General features: G+C 39.8%; 1 long non-coding RNA gene across 1 annotated transcript in view; it reads left to right on the top strand.

Moving 5' to 3' along the window:
• Positions 1-2,259: 2,259 nt before the first annotated feature.
• LOC311523100 overlaps positions 2,260-14,528 on the top strand; it is a 30,410-nt gene continuing 18,141 nt past the window's right edge. The window contains exons 1-2 of the long non-coding RNA XR_014712262.1: positions 2,260-2,330; positions 9,695-9,770. This is a non-coding gene — a long non-coding RNA (uncharacterized lncRNA). The remainder of the gene's footprint in view (positions 2,331-9,694; positions 9,771-14,528) is intronic.

Raw genomic sequence — 14,528 nt, 5'->3', positions numbered from 1 at the left:
ACAGAATGCCACTAGCCATCACCTTCAGCCCCCAACTAAAACCCCTCCAACGCATTATTAAGGATCTACAACCTATCCTGAAGGATGACCCAACACTCTCACAAATCTTGGGAGACAGGCCAGTCCTTGCCTACAGACAGCCCCCCAACCTGAAGCAAACACTCGCCAGCAACCATATACCACACAACAGAACCACTAACCCAAGAACCTATCCTTGCAACAAAGCCCATTGCCAACTGTGCCCACATATCTATTCAGGGGACACCATCACAGGGCCTAATAACATCAGCCACACTATCAGAGGCTCGTTCACCTGCACATCCACCAATGTGATATATGCCATCATGTGCCAGCAATGCCCCTCTGCCATGTACATTGGTCAAACTGGACAGTCTCTACGTAAAAGAATAAATGGACACAAATCAGACATCAAGAACTATAACATTCATAAACCAGTCGGAGAACACTTCAATCTCTCTGGTCATGCAATTACAGACATGAAAGTTGCTATTTTACAACAAAAAAACTTCAAATCCAGACTCCAGCGAGAAACTGTTGAATTGGAATTCATTTGCAAATTGGATACAATTAACTTAGGCTTGAATAGAGACTGGGAGTGGCTAAGTCATTATGCAAGGTAACCTATTTCCCCTTGTTTTTTCCTACCCCCCCCCCCCCAGACGTTCTTGTTAAACCCTGGATTTGTGCTGGAAATGGCCCTCCTTGATTATCATACACATTATAAGGAGAGTGATCACTTTAGATAAGCTATTACCAGCAGGAGAGTGGGGTGGGAGGAGGTACTTTTTCATGCTTTGTGTGTATATAAAAAGATCTTCTACACTTTCCGCAGTATACATCCGATGAAGTGAGCTGTAGTTCACGAAAGCTTATGCTCAGACAAATTGGTTAGTCTCTAAGGTGCCACAAGTACTCCTTTTGTTTTTACGAATACAGACTAACACGGCTGTTATTCTGAAACTAGGTTTACAGATACTGGGTTTTTGTCAGTCTTTTTGTGTGTATGTGTTGGGGGAGGGTGAATGGGGGCAGGGGGTGGGGGAAGAGGTTGGTCCAGAAGGTGATGTCTTTGTTCAATCTCTTGTACACTCTTTCAATTGTCTGTTGGTCTGACAACAACAGGAGCAGCTTTTTCATTCTGAAGTCACATAATCATTGGAAAAATCTGTGAGCAGAAACTAAATACCTTGGGAATAGTCACTTTGGCCTCTTGTAGGGCTTAAAGTGCTCAAAAGTATCTGAGAGAGGTGTTGTCGTGAAGATTAAGAGCAAATTTCCTGAGGCAAAATTCTTGCAGGTCTTAAAATGTTTTCTTTTCAGTTAGGAAATACATTTGTCCCAATGTTTCCCACATGATTTGAAATACCAGTTTCTGTACAGACAACACAATTTTATACCTGGCACCAGAGGATAAGAAAATTTTCAGACACACATGGAGAAACAGAGAAACTAATCTTAGGTTCAGGTAGGCTATAAATCCTTAAAATGTAGCTTTACAAAACTTTGTTTTTAAAACAAGATTTTGCTCTCTGCTGACCATGCCCCCGACCCCCCCCCCCTTGATTTTCCTGATTTCTACTCCTTTTCTTTCTGGCTGCTTTGCACTTACTTCATCACCTGTAGTAATAACCAAGCAGACTTTGCAGAAATAAAGGAAGATATCTCCCATACAACCATCAGAACAAAACCGCTTCTTGGAAAATAGGGAATCATCTGCAGATTTGAAACAATTCCAAGCCACAAAGTTGTTGACAGTAGTATCCCCCCTAACTGTTAAGCTCACCCACATGGAGCACTGGATCAAATTCAGCCCTCTAAGTGTATGAATACCACTACTCTCTATTGGACAACGGTGTGTCATAGGCCTTGTGTTGCTCAAAGTTAATGGAGATTCTTCTATAGCTCAAGATAGGTCCCTGTACTTTTGGAGCAACAGGATCTGAAATTTCACTCCTTACACTCTTAACATCTCATGGCCAAGATGTGCAGAGTAATAGCAATTATGATGCCCCTACTTGACCAGGGATTTCTTACAATATGTATTAATGTTTCATCTGAAAAGAAATGAGAATGAAAGTGTTTTTCTGCCTGTGAGCTCTCTGGCCTTTGTGACTGTTAGCCAGTGGCTGCAATTTTCAAGTAGACTTTGTCCTGTAACAGAAACCCTCTTCCATTGGCTGAATTAATGGTGTGTGCAACATGCACCCTGCATCTCTGCTAAGATTCAAACCAGAGCTAGAACTGCCCATGCAAAACTTAGAGGCTTACTTTCCCAGGACTGATGTGGAAAACATGAGATTGTCGTATCTGTGAGTCTTTTGCAGTTTCCTCTAGACTAAAATTTTGCTGCTTTTTCCTCTTGGATACAGCTCATTGGATAGAATTTTGGGGGAGAGAGAGTTTGTTAAACCAAAGCAAAAAATGTGCACACATTAAAAAAGCTTGGAATTCCTGCTGCAGCCTGCTGGCACACATAGCTAAAATGCTTCATTCATAATTTGCAAACAGTACTTCATCATTAAAAATGTCTTGCAATGACTCTTGAATCTTGACCTTATGACATTTTTTCCTTGCTGCTGGTCCCTTCTGTAATTTCCTGTGCCCTTTCTTCTCTTCCCCAGACCCCATTGACCTCAGTATTTTTTTTTCTCTTTCACCCTCTATACTGGATGCATCAACGCTATATGCCCACTGGTTAAAACTTAGCCTTTGAGGTAAAAACATCTTCACTCTCTGTCCTGAATTAACCCTTCCAGTTTTAAGCTTCTTGGGGCACACTATGCCCACTGGTATCTTCAGTGATTCAGCGGTGGAGTATAGGGCTCATAATCGTACATGTGCACCTTTTTTGTAAAGGTGACTTCTAGCATAACAAAAACTCTACTTGTGAAAATTGTGCAAATGCCTCTAATGAACCAGGAATCTTCGGCCAGTGATCCACAGAATAATATCAACTGACAAAACCCAGGTCCACTGGATCCTAGCATTATAATTATTATGGGATAGTTCAAGACTTTGAAAGATAATGTATAAACTAATTAATCCTTTGAGGCTAGATTTTAAAGGCATGTGTGCACCTAAAGATGCAGGCAGGGAGTTAAATGCCTAGCCACTTTTGAAAATCCTAACTCCCAAGGAGTTTTCAAAATCCTACCAGAGATGGGGATTTGGAGAGAAAAGCATAGACTGATCTGATCTTAAGACAACTTTAATATATTTAAAAATCTTTTCCATAGCAACCAGCTTACAGGTCTTTCCCATCTCAGTTAATGTCTTACTTGAATTATGAACATGATTTTACTAATTATCTTTAGCTATTTTTCAAATACAGTAACTCATGTGGACTTTATTCCTGATTTATCTATCAGGTGCTATTCAATGAGGGGAAGAACTGGTATTTACTTAATTATAAGATTAAGTTCAAAATAACACTGTTTTGGTCAGAACTACAACTAGGGTTCAGAGTAGCTGCCATGTTGTCTGTATTCACAAAAAGAAAAGGAGTACTAGTGGCACCTTAGAGACTAACCAATTTATTTGAGCATAAGCTTTCGTGAGCTATAGCTCACTTCATCAGATGCACCGATGAAGTGAGCTGTAGCTCACGAAAGCTCATGCTCAAATAAATTGGTTAGTCTCTAAGGTGCCACTAGTACTCCTTTTCTTTTTACAACTAGGGTTGGCAACTTGCTGTTTATAGTCTCTTCTTTCAGCAAGATTGCAAGTAGCATTGGCTCGAGCAGTTCCTGCCAGACTGGGTCCTCCTTTGGTATATTCTTCTCCAGGTTTACTTCACTTAAGGATATGGACTATATGAGTCACATACTTCTTGGGTATGGTCCTGATGTTGTTGCTTTGTTACTAAAGCACCATTTTAAAGGCCAAAGTTACAGGTCTCCCAAGGATCATTCCAGGAATCCAAGTGGCCTGAAAAACATTGAAATTCTGAGTAGAGGTCAGGTTTCTAGGACGCAACTCTCAGCCTTTGCTTACTTAACACTCCCTCGCGCCCCCCCCTTTTTTTAAACACAAACCCATAATTAACCCGTTGCCTCGAGAGATTGAGACCAACAGCTTAGTAGGATTCAGTGAGGAACTAGACATTTATATGGATAATGAGTGGATATTTGATAAGTTACATTAGATAAGATGAAAAAATTGTAAGGGATATAAACCCACATGCTTCAGGGCATAAGCCAATCTCTAACTGCCTGGAATTGTGAACAAATTTCCCGGAAGGGAAAATATATAGATGTCCCACACAATTTATTAGATCATAAAATTGTTGTATAAATTGCTATTTAAACTGCCTAAAGCACATTACAGAGACAAGGTGACCTGAAGAAGAGCTCTGTGTAAGCTTGAAAGCTTTACTCTTTCACCAGCAGAAGTTGGTCCAATAAAAGAAATGACGTCAGCCACCTTAATCTCTCTAATATCCTGGAGCCAGTACAACTACAGTAACACTGCATAAGGCACATTATGTATAATAATTTTGTGATACACTATCATTAAAAATACCACTTTCTAGAAGACTAGTCTTATTTTAATTTAAAAGAGAATATTTCCTGCATGCACAGTTTTAATATTCATTTCCATTAAGAGCTGGAAGGGTTCTTATTGCTAGATGAAGACAGACCATTGCCCTGCCCTGACACTGACAAATTGAGTTGTTGGATTTGTTGGATTTTCAAAATAGAACTTGCCTGCCATTTCTATGATGGAATGCATAAAAGTCTATGCTTTCCTCCAAAAAGAATTTAGAGGAAGCAAGATCCCTTCAGGCAAATTCTCCATCATTGGTTTGAAAAGCAGCTGTGATAGGTCAGTGGTTTGAGCATTGGCCTGCTAAACCCAGAGTTATGATTTCAATCCTTGAGGGGGCCATTTAAGGATCTGGAGCAAAAATTAGGGCTTGGTCCTGCTTTGAGCAGGGGGTTGGACTAGATGACCTCCTGAGGTCCCTTCCAACCATGATATTCTAGGACTATTGGGACCTGGCAAGGCCACCTCAGGGGCTGAAGAAAACCTGCTTGTTGGACTGAAGTGGATCCCCAAAGTTTGTTTATATCCGTTGCATGGCAACAGTTTGGCAAAATGATCACCATCATCCTGGCGAAATAAAGTCACCCTTGCACATCATATTGTATATAGATGAGACCGGGGAAGGGAGATTATTTAATTTAATATTAAATAGTAGCTACCAATTACAAAATAGCACTATAAGAAAAATTTAGTCTATATGGCATTCTTCATCTAACATTCTCAAAACGTTCTACAGACAAATTAACCCTCATAACACACCTTGTTGTGAAACTTTCTACACATGCAAAACAGATTTGCACATACAAAAGGTTCATTAGCTGCATAATTATCCAATTTGCATGTACAAATGTAGCGGGTTCAGAGTCCAGACTGGTGCACCAGCCAATTTTTCAGTGAATAATTTTAGAGACACATTTGAAAACTTGGCCTTGACTTAAGTGATATAAATCATGTTGCATAATAAGCAATTATGGATATTTGACATTTAATATTATATTTCTCCCACAATTTTGTACTTAGTACAAAAGATGCTATTAAAAATCATCATTTACAGTGCCACATTATTTTGGGTTTATAGGAGCACCTGTAGATTTACAATGGAAAGGACTGCAAATAACATAACAAATTTAGCTAGTGTAGCTGGTAAATATTAATTTTTAATGCTGTCCACTCTGTTGTATTCTTTCCATTGCATCACTCCCTCTTCCATTTGACGTTTTTCTGATGTAACTGCTTTGGTCTATAATTACTTTTGGAAGACCACATTCCTTCTCCAGCAGATTGTATTATTAAAAATTGTTTCAAGATGCAAGCATATTTATTTCAAGTCTAATGTCAAGGGACCAAAATGGTACAGCTTTCAGAATTCAGGGAAACCAGATAAAGAGACAAAGGGTGTAATTATGAAGATTTTAACCACATTATTATTAGAATGGTGAAATGGCAGCCCTAATTATTGCTCCCATTTCCTACATTTGTGAAAGACAAATTAAGATGGATGAGGGTGGGTTGTTGGGTTTCTTGTCCTCAAGTTGATATAAGGAATGGCTATATGGTTGTTAATGTGGCATGCCACGTAAATCACAATACATCGGTAATTAATGATCTATGAAGTATACAATATTTTATAATTTAAGACATTTGCTTACTTAGCTGATTTAACATTATACACATCCTCACAATCAATGCATCGGAAAACAGCAGGCACCAGATATATTAACATGCATGGTTTTTAAATGTAATTTATTTTATTCCCCCCTCTCCCCTCCATTTGTAGATTTCACAGTGAAGGCGTATACATATCAGTGCTCAGAATAGAGCAAATAATTACAGTACATAATATGACCCAATGAATTTAGCTTCTTTTTCTGTTTGCTGAATGTCCATGAACAGATTGTGGAAATCTTACAAACTAATAAATTCACTTTGATGTTTCTTTTGTTTTACTCTACAATAGCTTAATTTTTTGTAAGGGGACTTCTGCCAATCAATGCAGAGTAAAAAGAAAAGGAGTACTTGTGGCACCTTAGAGACTAACCAATTTATTTGAGCAAAGCTTTCGTGAGCTACAGCTCACTTCATTGGATTCATACTGTGGAAAGTACGGAAGATCTTTTTATACACACAAACCATGAAAAAATGGGTGTTTACCACTACAAAAGGTTTTCTCTCCCTCCACCCCACTCTCCTGCTGGTAATAGCTTTCTAAAGTGATCACTCTCCTTACAATGCGCATGATAATCAAGGTGGGCCATTTCCAGTACAAATCCAGGGTTTAACAAGAACGTCTGCGGGGTGCGAGGGGGTAGGAAAAAACAAGGGGAAATAGGTTACCTTGCATAATCATAACCATCATAAACACCACCCTATACCGGAAACCTACTGACCGCTATCCCTACCTACATGCCTCCAGCTTTCACCCTGACCACACCACACGATCCATTGTCTACAGCCAAGCTCTGTGATACAACCACATTTGCTCCAACCCCTCAGACAGAGACAAACCCCTACAAGATCTCTATCAAGCATTCTTACAACTACAATACCCACTTGCGGAAGTGAAGAAACAGAACCAGAAGAGTTCCCAGAAGTCACCTACTACAGGACAGGCCTAACAAAGAAAATAACGGAACGCCACTAGCCGTCACCTTCAGCCCCCAACTAAAACCCCTCCAACACATTATTAAGGATCTACAACCTATCCTGAAGGATGACCCAACACTCTCACAAATCTTGGGAGACAGGCCAGTCTTTGCCTACAGGCAGCCCCCCAACCTGAAGCAAATACTCACCAGCAACCATATACCACACAACAGAACCACTAACCAAAAAACCTATCCTTGCAACAAAGCCCGTTGCCAACTGTGCCCACATATCTATTCAGGGGACACCATCACAGGGCCTAATAACATCAGCCACACTATCAGAGGCTCGTTCACCTGCACATCCACCAATGTGATATATGCCATCATGTGCCAGCAATGCCCCTCTGCCATGTACATTGGTCAAACTGGACAGTCTCTACGTAAAAGAATAAATGGACACAAATCAGATGTCAAGAATTATAACATTCATAAACCAGTCGGAGAACACTTCAGTCTCTCTGGTCACATGATTACAGACATGAAAGTTGCGATATTACAACAGAAAAACTTCAAAACCAGACTCCAGCGAGAGACTGTTGAATTGGAATTCATTTGCAAATTGGATACTATTAACTTAGGTTACCTTGCATAATGACTTAGCCACTCCCAGTCTCTATTCAAGCCTATTTCCCCTTGTTTCCCCCCACACACCTCCCCTCCCCCGATGTTCTTGTTAAACCCTGGATTTGTGCTGGAAATGGCCTACCTTGATTATCATACCCATTGTAAGGAAAGTGATCACTTTAGATAAGCTATTACCAGCAGGAGAGTGGGGTGGGGGGAGAGAAAACCTTTTGTAGTGGTAAACACCCATTTTTTCATGATTTGTGTGTATAAAAAGATCTTCTGTACTTTCCACCGTATGCATCCGATGAAGTGAGCGGTAGCTCACGAAAGCTTATGCTCAAATACATTGGTTAGTCTCTAAGTTGCCACAAGTACTCCTTTTCTTTTTTAGTAAATATACTAAGGCCATGATTAAGAGTCATAATAATTAAACATTGCTCACTCATACTTTAAAGAACTCTTTCTTTCCCTGGCTCTTTAAAGACTGTTACGATAGGTGCACTTTAAGAGCCATTGTTTCTTTAATAAATATTTAGATTCCTCTCACTTTTAGAAATGGTATCAGAAGAAAGGCAGCATAACTTAATTGAAAATATATTTATTCTGAATTCATTTGCATCTCACATGCTGACTGCTTTTATTCTTCCATTACTTTTCTGAAACAACTTCACTGTCAGTAAACATTCTTGATGAGGAGACTCATAGGTAAATGATCAGGGGGCTGGGGCACATGACTTACGAGGAGAGACTGAGGGAACTGGGTTTATTTAGTCTGAAGAGAAGAGTAAGGGGGGATTTGATAGCAGCCTTCAACTACCTGAAGGGGGGTTCCAAAGAGGATGGAGCTCGGCTGTTCTCAGTGATGGCAGATGACAGAACAAGGAGTGTGGGAGGTCTAGATTGGATATTAGAAAAAAACTATTTTACTATGAGGGTGTTGGACCATGTTATCTAGGGAGGTGGTGGAATCTCCATCCTTAGAGGTTTTTAAGGCCCAGCTTGACAAAGCCCTGGATGGGATGATTTAGTTGGTGTTGATCCTGCTTTGAGCAGGGGGTTGGACTAGATGACCTCCTGAGGTCTTTTCCAACCCTAATCTTCTATGATTCTTTGACTCTAAATTAGACTGTAAATGTCATCTGGTCAACAGAGTGTCATGTAACTACTAGATTAAAATGACCCCACAGGAGGCTGCCTGCAACCTGTATGTCTTAAGTGCCAGCAACCAGTGTATGCTTTGGTACAGCAATTTACCATAGGGTAACCTGATATAGCGCTGTATAAGGCAACTTTTGATGTGACTACATGGTGCTAGAAGACCTCATTTAATGATATTGTTATGTATAAACAAGGGCAACAATTATTGTATTTGATTTTGATGAATTAATTCATTTGGAGCATAGGCAAAAATCATTTGGATTTTTCATATAGCTCTGTGCATGTGAGTAGTCTGGAGGAATTAGGCCTATGTCACCAATGTCAGAATTTGGCACAGCATCTGAGAGAAGATAATGTGTTTTAAAAAATGCATCTCATCAGTATATATTTACCCACCGGTGAAGTGGGGAACTCCATATGTTCCTTACAGGATGGTAGTTAGAGGAGAAAATTCTGAATTAATCCTGTTCTATATGGAACCTAAAATACAAAGGAATTGATCGGTATATATCAGCCATTTGTTTAGTATTTGGGGAGCTACATCATTATACTAGAAACTAAGTTTCTTGGTGCTCTGGTTTAAAACCTTAAAGATGGTAACTCCAATGTTCTGAATAATGCTTACTGCAGTTTTAGCACAGGAAAGCTCACATGCGGTGAATTTAAGTGAAATTGCAAGATATTTTCTGTGGCTTGCACATATTTATGGAAATGTTTTCTGCTTTATTTGCTACCTGCCATCCTGTGCACTGCAATAGTGCTGTAACTCCATATCTAGAAACTGCAAGGCGGTGACTGCATGTCTAGGAAAGCACAGGGAAGAAAAGTATTTAGGTAAGTTTTGGCTTTGCTTACCATGCCCTGAATTGTATTTATTTTAAAACAGTCTGTCAGTCTCTTGCTACTCCAGGAGCAACACATCCATTTCTTTTCTATAAATGTTGTGAATGTGCTCCAAATCTGTCAAAAAAGATGCAAGAGGTCAGATGAAATTTTGGCTTGAGGTGTTGGTTTTTTTTCCTGTGATTACAACCATAAAAAAAAAACACAACAATTTGGTGTCTGAGTGATAAAATGTTTAGTTCAGCCACGTATTGGTTACATTGCACTAGATGAAAACTGTTAACATGATTGCATTTGAGATAATGTGCAATAACATAAAGACAGCAAGAACTCGCTGACACTGTTCAGTATTTACTTAGTGATGACAATGTACTTGATGCTGTACAATAGATGGACTAGGAAGAGACTCCCATCCCAAAGAGATTCGCTCTAAACAATTGAGACGTAGGAAACTGGATGCACTGGGAAATATGTTGCTACTGTATTCTCTCCCAACTGTGTTGTGATAATAAACTGAAATTATAAAGAAAATTAGAGTAATACATTATCTAGATGGGAGAGATTCACTGAGCTCCCTGTTTACTCACCTCTACCTCTTGAGCTTGTGTTGCATCAATATTACATTTAGCTAAGGGAGCAATAGACTGTGTTCTCTCTAAAGCAGTGGTGGGCAACCTGCGGCCCGAGAGCTACACATGGCCCATCACGGTAATCCGCTGGCGGGCCGCGAGACAGTGTTTACATTGGCCATGCGCAGGCACGGCCACCTGCAGCTCCCAGAGGCCGCAGTTCGTCCTTGCTGGCCAGTGGGAGCTCCGGGAAGTGATAGCCAGCTCATGCCGCTTCCCGCAGCTCCCATTGGCTGAGAATGGTGAGCCGCAGCCACTCGGAGCTGTGGACAGCTGTGCCTGCGGATGGTCAATGTAAACACTGTCTCGCTGTCAGGCCATGGGCACACCAGTGCTCTAAAGCCTGGTATAACTGTTCTGAGTGCATCAGGGTGGACTCTAAAGGCTTGTCTATACTAGGAAATAAGTGAGTTAGAAAATAACTTTAAGGAGCTATGTTAACGAAAATGATGACCATGACTTTGCAGTTTTTGGACAAGGGGACAAGTCCTGTATTGCCAAGTCTTGCAATTTTATCACAACACCAGTGACTGTGATAAAAACATGTTGAAAGGATGCTTACTCATAAATTTCCCTTATTCAAAATGGCCATCATCTCTTAATACTGTCAATGGGGCTGAAGCCAGCAAGATGGCTACGATTTCCCTACCATCTACCTGCATGTGGAAGTGAGACTGCTTTTAATAAATTTGGCTGCCTCCTCCTGCTCTTTTCAATTATATCGAATGCATGCCTAACATAGAAGTTCCAAAAGTGTTGTTTTGAATTCATAGATTTTAATAGAGGTCATAGAATTTCACCAAGTAATTCCTGCATCAAGATCATAACTTCTGGTTGAGCTAGAGCATCTGTATCAGGAAGATATCCCAATTTGATATAAAGACTTCATGTGATGGCGAATCCGCCAATAGTCTGTGGAGAGTTGCTTGATCACATGATCCTGGCTCTCCTCATTGTTTCCATCTGCTAAATTATATTAAAAGAAGCTAAAAGTACACTAAATATTTCCCTAATACTACTTTTCCATGGAAGCAATTGCTGTGATTGCCAGAAGGCACAGATGAGAGAGAGGTGGCCCACACAATCAAGAATGGGGAAGAGGATAGTCCTTTTCATGAAGATATGGTCCACATTGTGCAAAACTCTGAGAATCTTTTGTCTGGAATATATGTTTCTGTATTTATGCATCTCATTCAGAGATGGGCCCAAATCAAGATTCTGAAATTGGGAGATATTCAGGACTAGATCTCATGAGTCAGGATTCAACATCCAAACCTGTGGGTTAGATTCAATCTTCCACATTTGGAAGCTGTCCCATGTGCATTCTTCCCTTACCACACTGGTCTCTCTTGCGTCCCTTCTCCGCACAGGCTCTGAGCCCTCTCCCTGTTAGTGATACCACCTCCCAGCTGTGGTAGGACACTGCAAAGGGCTTTTGTATTGTAGCTGGCAGTAAAGGTTCCCTGTTGCCATGTGAGTGGTATTGTGTGACGATTACTATTCTTCAGAAACTGCATAGGATTTGTGTGGCAATAGTCTGACCTAGCAGACCTCAGAAGGTGGTTGGGAGAGGATAGCCAGAAACTCCCCCAGGAGCTCCACGAAAAAGGAGCACGTGGAGGATTGAAATCCCTACCCCCTTTTGCCTCCCTCAAAGGTTTTTATTTATGTATTAACATTGCCCACAAGTATGGTAGGTACTTCATAGAAATACCTTACAATCACAACAATGGATTGGACAGACAAGTTAATTATCACATCCACCCGGAAGGTGTGGGGCAAGAGTTACAGATCCTCAGGTTAAGCATAGATACATCTTGGTTATTCAGATGACCTATTGACTACTGAGCAAGGCTAGGATCTCTGGGGGCTCTAGGAGCAGGCAGCAGAAATGTTACAGAAACAGTTGTTCTCAGGAGACTTTTGATTCAACTGTCAAATTCAAATTTGAAGCCCAACAGCCATGAATGTTCTGCTAAGGAGCTGGTCATTGAGTTGTAACTTTGACGATACTTAGATCCAGATCCAAACATACATACCTAATCTCTTTGTACCTCTGCCATCTCTGTTTAATGATCTCTATAAACAAATCCAGTATTGTTTTAGCCAGTACTGAGGCAATTAAAATATAATATTTTTTAGCTTCAAAAATGGATAGGCAACTATATTAATAGATTTTGATTAATTAATTTGGCATTCTTGTTACATTGTTTGCTAGCAATGTAGCAGTATGGTACAATTAGCTGGGAATTAAACAATTCATGTATCATTGTTTTAAATATCTATTTCACTTCACAGGTTTAACCTAACTGTCAAATGTTACAGTCTAGATGATGATGTTGTATACACTAAGGTTCCAGGTTTAGTTAAGCACTGGTAGATTATTCCTCCCTCCCTCCACCCCCCCCCACCCCTTTTGTCCCCAAAGAGATGCAAAATGTGCTAGAGAACTTCATGGATAAAACAAAAATACCTTTCAGGTCCCTCTAATCCATGTTATCTTCTGTTTAAATGAAGGTGAGAAAAGGAAGAAGAGATTAGTGAGATATTTTGATCCCCTTCAGTTTTTGCTTACAGGGTAAACAAGAAGAGATTCCCATCTTTGTCATGTTAATTCACTAAGAGCCTGATCCCCAAAGCCCATGCAAGTCTATGAGGGTTTTCCCTTTTTCTTCAATGGTTTTGGATCAGTCAGCAGTTCTTTTCCTCAACTCAGGAAGGTATTGAAGCTAATCTGTGAAGAAAGATAGGATGTTCATTAATTATCTTTTTACCTTCTCTGTTAGAAATGCTGACAGGTGGTAATATTTTAGAAATTCATTGTGTCTTGGGAAAAACACTCAGAAAAGCAGCTAGAAGTTGCTGCAATAATAAACTGGGTAGAAATCTGAGCTTCTAGATAGCTGTTCATTATATTGTGGCTTAGAGGGTCCTGTGTACGAGCATGCAGCTATTGACGTGTACCGTACCTATGCATGCATATACCCAATGTTTAGACACATCGGACAATTAACGTCAATGTACACACACCAGTCACTTCCCTGCATAATTAGGTATGAACTCATACCCGTGTGTCTTATTTTGAAAACCTGGCCTTCTCATGCTTATTTGCTCTTTGTGGTAATTTCCACTGTGCACGTGCTATGAATTAATGCTGAGGCAACATATTGTCATCTATCAGCTACTCTGTTATCATTATTAGATACAGTAAGAGCATTTTCTATATGTTCAAAGAGGCTCTATTTATTTCATGCAGTTTGTAGTGTGGATGCATCAGGTCTCTCTCATTTGGAAGCCCTCTCATATTGGAAGTTTTAAAGCAACTCTTATGAAGAAAAATTGACAGTGTATTTCAGGGAAATGTTTAAAAACTGTCTCTTATTTTTTTTAATTCCTCATTCCTTCCATCTGTGCCAGGGTAACAGTGCTGTTCCTGGGACTATAGAATTGATGGAAAGAAGCTGGTGTGTGTGTGTGTGTGTGTGTGTGTGTGTGTGTGTGTGTGTGTTTTAAGTTAGCTACTTGATTGTGTTTAATCCTACCACTGAGAGAAAAGGAAATTTGTTCCTGCAACTGCTGTTACTCTGGTCTCTGGAGGATCATTTCTTTAGAAATGGCTAACTTTTCGGTAGACTGTTTCATGGACATAGTAGTAGTGTGTACAAGAGCAGCAAAGCCTCCTTGTTCTAACAACCTCTTGCATTAACTTTTGTAACAGAATTATATGTTGAAACAGAATGAAAATATACAGAAAATTGTCTGTTGGGTTCTAATTAAAGGTGTATATGTAATGGAATATCATCTTTAGACTATACAGAGTGATTATTTTCTCAATAACTGCACACCTAACTAATTTAGGAATCTGCCTCATTTTAAAAAGTGATTTAGGCACTTTGAAACTTAAATCCTACTGACTGTTAATGGAATTTTGGCACATAAGTGCCTAAATCTCTTATAAAATGCAAATCGCTTGGTATTGCAATGCTGAATGCAGAAGTGCCTAAATACCTTTAAAAATCTGGGCCTAAACTCTCTTGCTCTAGAAATTAGTGTCTTGATACATAATAACATCAAACAATTGGGGAAAAAATACTTTCCAATGTTATGTGTGGACTTTTTT

Source organism: Lepidochelys olivacea (assembly GCF_965140295.1).
Source record: "Lepidochelys olivacea isolate rLepOli2 genome assembly, chromosome: 7".
NCBI lineage: Eukaryota > Metazoa > Chordata > Testudines > Cheloniidae > Lepidochelys > Lepidochelys olivacea.
This window is presented reverse-complemented; position numbering and strand designations above follow the sequence as displayed.